The sequence below is a fragment of the Uloborus diversus genome, chromosome 8, assembly GCF_026930045.1.
Source record: "Uloborus diversus isolate 005 chromosome 8, Udiv.v.3.1, whole genome shotgun sequence".
NCBI lineage: Eukaryota > Metazoa > Arthropoda > Arachnida > Araneae > Uloboridae > Uloborus > Uloborus diversus.
Window position 1 is genome coordinate 347,981 of NC_072738.1, and position 10,871 is coordinate 358,851.

Sequence of the window (10,871 nt, forward strand, 5' to 3'; positions counted from 1 at the left end):
GACCCACTTGAAACTCGCTTCAAGCGGGCAAATTTAATTTTTTTCCCATTTTTTTCTCATGTTCCTTGGTCTAATTACACAAATTTTCGGTTCCAAAAAGTGCATAATATTAGGCTTGTGCAATAAGATTTGTTTTGGTTCTCTAAGATTTGGTCCGATTAACCGGCGGTCCAACTAAGGGCCTGTTCACATATCGGCCATCCGTTCCGTCCATCACGTTTCTTTCCTCCCGAAACAGGTTTTCTTCGCTGGTTGCCATGACAGCAAGCCGTCTTGGACGTGACCGGTTTCGATCAGAAGAACCTTGATATCTGATGGCCGTCAAAAGCAGGACAGCATTTCATTGGTTCCCGCCAAGCAGCGCGCTCTTTTCTCTGGTGCGTGATTTCGGCCACGTGATTGATGTGCGGCGACCGTATGTGAATTGCTACCCTGTTTTCGTCAGCTCATATCAAAAAACGGGATGGCCGATAAGTGAACTGCCCGTAAGCGGATTCCACCAGGGTCTTAGAAGTAGCAAAGGTTGGACCATCTCTTTGACCTTCGAGTTTTGCTGCGTCTTGGAAAAACGACCATCCCTGACCTCATCCTGGAAGCACTGACTCACGTGTTTCCACAGCTAATATTAGTTTCCATCTTCAGTTTTAATTTTTCGGCTTGCGCTATTTATTGCATGAACTCCCCGTGACCTGGAAATGAAATTTCAAAGGAACAGGAGAATTTTTCATTATTCATCTGAATTCTTTTTCAAAATTGTCCCGGAGCTTTCATATTTAATTCAATTCTTAGTGTTATTTTCAATCTTTTTCCCCCTTTTTTTGTGTGGGGAGGGGAGTGCAATCTGAAACAAATTTAAAATACAGAAATATATGCTTAAAATTGTTCTATATATTTTTTAACCTGTGCTATGATTTCTGCATACCCCCGAGCAGTGTACTTGAGTAATGTTGACTTTCAATGAATAGTTAAAAGAAAGAAAAGTTGTTTCTTAGAATGATAAATTTCCGAAATAGTGGGGTAATCAGTGAAACGTCGTGTTGTGTCAATTTCTGAGGATACATATTTTTTCCTCTATAACTTTTTTAACATATATTCATATATTCTACAAATGCAAATATTTCATTATCTGTACATATTATAGTTATTTCATTTATTTTTACAGTAGCTTATATTTTGAATAATCATTATTAATATTCATTCGACAATTCACGAATACCAGTTTGAAATTGCAGTAATTGTTTTAAAGAATGCTTCATAGGAGGATAATAAATCTCGGCAGTAGTGAGATCATTATTGGAACACTATGTGGTTTCAGTTTGGGAGAATCAATATTTTTCCTTCTATAGTTGTTTAATAAATTTTGTAAATGTAATATTTCATGATTTAATTACGAGCAGCAGTACTTGAATAATGTCTATTTTAGATGAATTATTTAAAAGAAAGAAAAATTGTTTCATAGCGTAATAAAGTTTTGAAATAATAAGGTTATTAATGAAACATCATGTTTTGTCAATTTCGGAGAATATATAGTTTTTTCCTCTAGAGTTGTACATATATTCATATATTCTACAAATGCAAGCATTTCATTATCTTACCTGTTATAGTTATTTCATATTTTTATGTTGATGCATGTGTTTTGAATTGTCATCATTGATATTCATTCGATAATTCGCAAGCGCGCTGTTGTCAGAAATATCTCTTAGAAATTATGGTAAGAGTTTTTAAAAATGTTTAATAGAATAATAAATCTCTTAATTCAGCAGTTAATCTTGAAACCTAGGTGGTTTAAATTTCGGAGAATCAAAATTTTTCCATTTTTAGTTGTTTTATCTATTTTGAAAAAGTAAATATTTCATGAATTAATTTCGAGCAACAGTACTTGAAAAATGTCTGTCTTAAACGAACTGTTAAAAAATAAACCATAAATCATAGGATAATGAACTTCAATGAAACGTTATGTAGCATTAGTTTCGGAGAATACATTTTTTTTTCATCTAGAGTTGTACATTACAAATGCAAATATTTCAGTACATGCATTCATCATAGTTTATTTTATTTATTTGTATCATAATCATCAGTAATTACATAGTTGATCATATTTTGAATTTTTATCATTGATATTCATTTGAAAAGTCACAACCAACAGTTCTTAGAAATATCTGTTTAAAGTAAAGGTAGTTGTTCTCAAAAATGTTTCATAGGATAATATTTCTATATGGGATTACTAATGAAATGTTATGTACCAGCCAGCTTCTGAGATTCCATACTTATTCCTTTATAACTATTTTAATATTTTACGAAATGAATATTTTACTGTATTATTTTACTTTTTATCGTAGTTATTTATCAGGGGCCAATGCAGGATTTTTTTTCTCGCTACCTATTTTTGTGAATGTATTGCATCATTCAATTTTTGTAAAAGTTTTTTTTTTTTTTTTTAATCAGCATTGTTTTTGTGAAATTTAAGACGTATTCTAATTTTTGTAAAAGAAGTAGTGAAATTTTAGTTCGAAAAGTGTAAATGTCATCTTATATTATTTTTAACAGGTTTCGTTTTTTTTTTTGGGGGGGGGGGGGAGCTGAAAACCTAAGAAGTACAAGAAATACCATCGTAATTTCAGCTTAATGGTCTATGTACTGTGTACAATGTAGGAAATTATGAGAAAAACGGTTCCTCAGTACAGATGTTTAAAGATTGCATAAATACACTTTGGTGTGAAACAGCTAAAACTTAGTTAAAATACCACAAAAAGTTTTCTATTTAAGCGATTGTTCATGTAAACCTGCTTATAATTTTATTTTATGAGTATATTTTGTTTTAAATAGAGAAACAAATTTTATGTTTTAAAATGCGAATTTTTGTGAAATTTTCGATATTTTTGTGAAGCTAATGATTTTATCACTTGATTTTTGTGAAAGTAGTACCGATTTCAAAATAAGATTTTTGTGAAGGTACCGAAAAACGGTAGCAAAATCAGCCTGTATTGTGCCCTGTTTATGTATGCAGCTGTTTACATTTTGAACCATTATCGTTCAAAAATCTTTCCATAATACCCGAGTAACAGAACTTGGAAAATATCTGCTTGTAATAACAGTAATTGCTTTAGAAATGTATCATTATTTAATTTCTTTCATAACAGACATATAAATGAAGTACCATGTGGTAATTAGTTTTTTCAGTATTTTTCCCTCTATGTTTGTTAGATATATTTTCGGCAAATGCAAACATATAATTTTTTTTAACTACTATGTTATTAAATTCAATGATTATTCCTTTGCAAATTCGTTTTTACTATGTATAATTGCAGATATTAACAAAGATTCTCTCTGTCTTCTACAATTTTTGGGAAAATAATTTTTTTAAGTTAATGAATCAGATAACTTTCTCTTCTAAATCAGGAAAAAGATTTTCTGTAGTAGTTTACGAATTTAATGATTCAAATACATTACCATTTTCCACTAATAAAATTATTTTAAGTTGTATTTAAACCTGGTTTAGTTTCATATTAATTGTATTTTGATATCACTCATGATCAAGTTTTATTTTTGCATTTTACTCCAGTTCAAAATTATTCTCATAAAATATGGATGAGACATAAACACTATTATCAAAGAATGTAAATTAAGACATGACGGCTTATTTTTTTTTTTCCAAATTAAGCTTTTATGTCCGAAAATAGGAACGAAGCAATGCCTTTTTCTTTGAAATCGTCTTAAACTGCTCCGCGAGTGCTTCCGTTGCCACGTCACAAAATTCATTCCCTCACGACGAGTTTCCGGGGGGATGGTCCAACCCTCTCTCCTTCCTAAGACCCTGGGATTCCACTGTAACTAGCTTAATTTTCTTGGTCTACCTCGAATAAGAAAGTTATGTCAACTGACACTTCTTAAACTATCAGGCTTAAATAAAAGAAAAAAAAAAGATAGTATCAAATTTCTCATCAACAAATATTAAAGAGATATTCTACGGCTCAAAATTGAAATTTAGGCCTTTGTATTTTTTTAAATTAAACAAATGCAGTCATTGTTATTAATAGGCGTAAACATTCCGTTTCACTGATTTTCTGGCGAGAAGACTCCTACTGGGGGTTTTGTCCTCCACCATGGGGGTGGAAAGGATCCTTGTGTAAATTGTTGAGCATCAAGACCTCTGCCAAATTTGGTAAAAATTTGACGTAAATTAGACTTGTACCAGTAACAAACAGATACAAACCTGCAGTTACATACAGTCATATACAGTAAAAAACCGAAGAACCCCGATTTAACATCTCTCGCTTTTAAATTTTTTCTTGTAGGTCCCAATTTTCTTCAGTGCCGCTAGTGTTATTTGTTTCCAAATATATGTTCCTCAGTTCACTCCATTCCCGCTTTTAACGTTTTTAGCCAAATAATTGGCAATTTAGTTTTACTCATTTTTCAGTGATGAATTATACATTACATAGGGTTGCCACTGGCAACTAAAAATGGTACTTTTGCGACTATTTCTGGCCATAGACAACTATGGCGGGGCAACTTTTTTGATAAAAAAGAAGACTTAAAAGTCTGTTTTGATAATTGGCGCCACTTGGCGAATGGCTACTTTCGAATCTGAAAACCTACAAACAAAGAGACCCATTTAGAGTTCCTGTTGATGAAGCTCCTGAATGCTTACAGTTGGGGCCTATTGATTTACAGGCCTCTGATATATGCAAATCAAGTTTCTGAGAATTAGGGCTTTTGCAGTTCTACAAATTCTTACCTCCATTAATGATCAATGTTAAGGAAAATGCAAGCAGATGTGTTACAATTTTCAGTTGCGCATAGATTTTTGAATATGAGCAGTAAAAGTTAAGGAGCAAATTACCAGACGAAAATTTGCAACCGATGTTGAGAATCTCAACATTGAACCCAACCTGTTGATAAAATTCAGTCTCAGTCGCCCAATTGATGATTTTAGTTTCATTTCATTTCACTGAATTTTTAGTTGTATAATGTTTCTAATTTGGCGTTTGCTCCTCGTGACCCCTCTAAAGGAAGGGTGTGCTTCTGTGTGCTCCTGTAACGCTAGTGGCCCTTCACTGAAAAAGGTTGTCGACCTCTAAACTAAAGCATAAATCCCTTTAATCTATCTGTTCAAAAGACTTTCTGTTTCATTAATGAAAACATTTTTTCCTTTCTGCGTCAATACTTTATTATGTATACTTGAAAATTGCAAAATATTGTTTTTTGAAGTCCACAAATCCATTTTATTTCTTTTCAGCAGCTACCTGGGGTTAGAAGATATCGGATTCTGTTGAACTTAAGAACAACAAACTTCACATTAACATACAAGACAATGAACTTCACATGAACATACATTGGCATGCGAATGTTCGGGAAGCATATTTCATTACAAAAATAAAGATTTGAATGCTCTTTCAAATTTTAAAATTGAACTACATTCATGCCTATTCCGGTACTGAAAAGGAACTCCTAAGAACTGAAAAGGAAAATACAGTGGATACATGGAAAGTGCCAATAAGGTGATCTAAGAAAACTAGTTCCATAAAATTTGTCAAAAAAGCCTGCTGTGCTGTGTTTTTCTCAATTGTAAAATTAACCAAGCTGGTTAATTAAAAATTAACCAACGATTAAATGACATTTTCTACTCTGAAAGTTATTTTCTTCAATTTTGCAAAATACTTTAGAGAATTAGTTTTCATTTGCTGACGGAAAAAGGTTTTCTTCACAAATTGAAGCTGAGAAGACGTTTAAAATTCATTCTCCTCGGCAATCTTCTAATCTCCTGAATTATGTACAAAAGTATTTTTCTTTGTTTCTGCGTAGGCAGGGCATTTGAGGCATTTTAGAGGCAAGAAACATTTCTAATGAATTTGGTTATAAGGATGTTTTTCTTCAAACGTCAAACATAACACCCAAATGCTCAGTCAAAATATGATGATTAAGATTGTCCAAAAGCAGGATTCTTTTTTATTATTTTTCCGAGATTGAAGTCTGACAAGGCAAAGCAATTTTCTTGGCATATTTGCTTTCAAAACATTATTGTATGTTTTACAATTGCCAAAGAATCATATTTCTGTGAAATTTTTTCTGAGTAGTTTTGACATGCACCAGCCATAAAGAACGCTTGATATCTGACGAAAAACAGTTGCTCTGAAGTACCTGTTCTAGGGAAAATTTTCGAGTTGTGCATCTTAAGGAAAACTTGATCCTTCATACTAACAAAATATCATATGCTTACGGTTAAGATTGTTTACTGCAGCAAGACTGAAAAATTCCTTCAGAGTCCCTTCTGGTGTAAAAACACCTTCCTGTAAAGTTTTCTTTGAGGACGTTGTTCAATCAGGAACTCAGACTGAAAATCCGTTTTGGAGCTGAATTGTATTCCATTGAAATATATTCTTAAGAAATTTTCTGCTTAGCAGTCTTAGTTTGGGCCTGTGTTTGGGATTCGGTACGTGCAAATAACCATATTATTGTGCAGTGTGTTCTAAAATATATTCTTATCTAGGACATCGTAAAGAACATTTGAAAAACCTTGCTGGGAAGAAGCAACATTCCTGGTAGATCTGTTCTAAGAAATTTTCTCTACTGAAACGGATAGGAAAAAACTTGAGAATGGATTCTAATAAAAAGAAACATTCCTGTGGAGTTTGTTCTAAGAAATTTCATCGACTAGCATCCCTTAAACTGCACTTAAGAGTTCATTCTGGTGAAAAACCATATTCCTGTGAAGTTTGTTCCAAGAAATTTTCTCAAATAGATAATCTTACAAAACATTTGCGGATCCATACGGGAGAAAAGCCATATGCCTGTGCAGTTTGTCCGAAAGAATTTTCTTTTTCATCGAATTTAAAACAGCACTTAAGAGTCCATTCTGGTGAAAAACCGTATTCCTGTGAAGTTTGTTCCAAGAGATTTTCGCAAATTGGATCCCTTAAAGAGCACTTAAAAACCCATTCTGGTGAAAAGAACCACTCCTGTGAATATTGTTCCAAGAAATTTTTCGAACGAAAGTACTTGAAAATACATTTGAGGATCCACACTGGGGAGAAACCATATGCCTGTGAAGTTTGTTCTAAAAGATTTTCTCGAAATGGAACATTGATACAACACTCGAGAGTCCATTCTGGTGAAAAGCCATTTTCCTGTGATGTTTGTTTCAAGGAATTTTCTCAAATGGCGAGCCTTAGGAGGCACTTAAGAGTCCATTCTGAGGAACCATTTTCTTGCAATGTTTGTTCCAAGGAATATTCACGACTGGAATACCTAAATGAGCATTTGAAAATCCATTCCGGTGAAAAGACATATTCCTGTGAAGTTTGCTCTAAAAATTTTTCTCGACAAGGAACTTTGAAACAACACTCAAAAATCCATTCTCGTTAAAAATCATTTTCTTGTGATGTTTGTTTCAAGGAATTTTCTCAAATGGCGAGCCTTAGGAGGCACTTAAGAGTCCATTCTGAGGAACCATTTTCTTGCAATGTTTGTTCTGAGGAATATTCGCGACTGTAATATCTAAATGGGCACTTGAGATTTCACTCTGGCGGAAAACTATACAGGTTTGAAGTTTGTTCCAAAAAATCTTCTGGGCAAGGAACATTGAAACAACTTTCGAGAATCCATTCTGGTTAAAACCCATGTCCCTGCGAAGTTTGTTTCAAGGAATTGTTTCAAATGATGAGCCTCAGGAGGCACTTGAGTCCATTCTGACAAAAAACCATTTTATTGCAATGTTTGTTCTAAGCAATTCGCGACTGGAATACCTAAATGGGCTCTTTTTGGAAATCCACCCTGGTGAAAAATCGTGTTCCTGAGAAGTTTGTTTTAAGAAATTTTCTCGAACAGGAACCCTTAAAGAGCACTTGAAAATTTATTCTGGTGAAAAATGATGTCTCTCTGATGAAGTTCGTCCTAAAGAATTTTCCCAACAAACTGATTTGGAATGACACTTGAATATCCATTCTGACGAAAAATCGTGTTCATCTGAAGCTTGTTCTTAAGAAGTTTCTCAAGTGACAAAATTAAGAGATGTCTCAAGAGTTCATTGTGGTAAAGAATCGTTTTTGCGAAAAAAGTGTTTGAACCTTTTTTCTTTTCTGTCACAGAAATCTGAAACAACAATTGAATTCATGCAAAGAAAAGAGCAGTAAAGCTGGATATTTCTTTCTAAGAAGTTCTCTGGCTGCTGAAACATTTACAATATGCATGAGAGTCCATTCTTCTTAATTATGTTGTTAGAACTTCTTAAATTTGATTAACAACGTTGTATACAGAGAAGAAGCAATAAAGCTGGGTATTTCTTTCTAAGAAATATTCTGTTGCTGAAATATCTCCGTTATGCATGAGAATCCAATCTTCTTAATTATGTTATTAGCTTTCCGTTATTAGCAAAATTTATTTAACGAAGTTAGACGTGAATATGTCCAGCAACCTTATCAAACCTACCCTTTACGAGGGAAAATAAAATTCTGCTGTAAAAAATGTGTAATTTACTCTAGTTCGAACCACAATTTTTTTCTTTCTTTTTAACTGTAAATATGTGAACAAGGGGATTAAATTCATTAAAAAACTTCTACAGCCTTTATTTTCTTGCCTTCATGCTATATAGAACAGAGGTTCTCAAACTGGGTGCAGCAGCTAGGGTGCCATAAGAAGAGGTGAAGGGTGCCGCGGACTGTCCATGTTATCAATGTATATGTTAGACGGACTCTTCAATTAAGGGGGGAAACCAGTTTAGGAGGCCGAAATTTTAGTGTTTTTTGTGATTTTTTTTTAATTGGAAAGAAATAATCCGAATTTCTTTTTCATCTTTTGACGTACACCTTGTAATTTTTTGAAGTCATTTCCACCAGAATTGTGGAGTTAGAAGTTGCTCTCCATGTGCAGTTAGTTACCATCAGAGCTTGATGCTAGTGTGCATTACCGAAGCCACAATTTTTCTGTAATCATTAAATTTTTTTTCTCGTTAACAACATATTTCCTTTGAATATGAACCTAATTGAAGGTCCACGGGGAAGATTGATCATAGTCCTCTATGCACAGATTTTCCTCAGTACGTTTTTAAGCTTGAAATCTCGAATCCAGTATCAAGTCCAAATGCTTCTGCAGCAGCTACCGGTATGTAAATTCCGTTTCTATCTGTGATTTTACACATCAAAAACTTCAGATAGACGAGGAGTAAAAAACTGCAATGTACCTCGTGTTTCTGCGCAAGTCGTACTGTCCGTACTCGTAAAGTCCCTGCTCCTGTATCAGTTTCTGGTAATTTTTTACAGATAATTTTTTTAATGACAGAAGAAGGGTCTGTCATCAAAACCTTCACTGCTTGGGTTGCTTGAAAACTATATCATAAGATATGTCGACTAGTTGTTGCATTTCTTCATAAGTTCGCTTCTTTCGGGCAACTTCCATTGTTTTTTTTTCTTTGATGTCCTCTCTTCCTTTTGTGTTAATTTTAGGTCAACACCAACCATGGATCCTGGTCTTCCTTTTTGACTCTGAAGAATTAAGAATTTCCTATTCTCTTCATGTTTGATATCTTGTGAAGCATCTGAATGAGCAATGTCGAAGAGATAGTCCAAAATTTCTTCAAAAGAAACTCTTCTCACTTCTTTGAAGTTCTCGAAAAAAATTTCTGTAAATGTTTCCATTCATCATGGAATTTCACTAACTTTTCAATGCAGTGATCCGTTCTTTTAGTGGGAATTTGTGCCTCTTGCCAGAAAAAAGAAATTTATTGAATCACTAATGTTGCTTTTTTTTTTTGTCATATTTACGATTTTTATATTGTAAAAAATGACGCTCAAACCTTGTCTATTCGATGGTAGCTTTGCTCAAGAATTTGATTGGAAATGTAGCCATCAAGATCAATGTAAAAATCTTTTGTCAACTTATGTGTTGAGCTACCGGAAGACGTTGATGCCATTTTGCAAGTCGTAGTTGATAATGTCACGAAAGTCAGGCGCAAGTTACCAGCAGCACTCTTGTGGGCAGCTGCTCCCACGCTCATCCAAGGTTGCCTCTCACCCCCGCTTGACTTTTGACCTCTGAACCAAATGTGGGGTCTTCTTCGGAAGGGGAGGGGGGGTTGTGGGAAACGGATAAGGGGGACGGGAGAGATACTGGACAGAGAAAGGACTGATGTTCGCCTAAGATGTTTCAATTGGAACTCTTATTTTGTACAATTCATCATATTTACTTTTAGATAGATGAAGAGGATATGTATTGTGACTCTATTTAAAAATTGGGATTAAAAAGCAGTAGTCTTTATTTCTCATACCAAAGCAGCAATTTACCGTAGAAATGAAACATGTTCCCAGTAAAGGTCAAGATTCACGGTCGTCACTCGCCACGTGGCGACCTAGTTTGAAAAAGTGGCAACCTAAACAAAGCGTCCTCAGTCGCCATTTTTCCTCCTGTTGTTCCTAAGAACCTCCTGTTGTTCCTTGGGATGAACAGGAATTATGCACTAACTCAAGAGGGTGGAAGAAAACATCTATTTTTAAGCATATGACTGAGGATAAACGCATCAAGAAAGATCGTTTTTTGACCTGAACGGCAATACGTTTCAGTTACGTGTGAAACATAGACGCCATTTTTGGTCACTCACAAGATGGAAGTAGGCAAAGAACTAAAGTGCTTAAGTTTGCAAAAACAAAGCAGAATTTTATGTTTATTCAACTTCAAACTAATGAAAATAACACAAAATGTGCTGTAAAGCACTTTATTTATTTATTTATTTATTTTTATCATTTAATAGTTTCCTCAAGAAATGAAAAAATTTGTATTTAAAATTTCTTCTTATCCTTATTGCATAGCTAGTGTGCTAAAAGCTATAACATTTATATTAAATTGATGTTTAATGCGGATTTTACATTTTATATATATTT

At 33.9% G+C, this 10,871-nt stretch overlaps 1 long non-coding RNA gene across 1 annotated transcript in view; it reads left to right on the forward strand.

Annotated features, from left to right (window-relative positions):
* LOC129227331 (uncharacterized) overlaps nucleotides 1-6,575 on the forward strand; it is a 35,607-nt gene extending 29,032 nt beyond the window's left edge. Inside the window, exon 3 of the long non-coding RNA XR_008580829.1 lies at nucleotides 5,240-6,575. This is a non-coding gene — a long non-coding RNA (uncharacterized LOC129227331). The remainder of the gene's footprint in view (nucleotides 1-5,239) is intronic.
* Nucleotides 6,576-10,871: the final 4,296 nt, after the last annotated feature.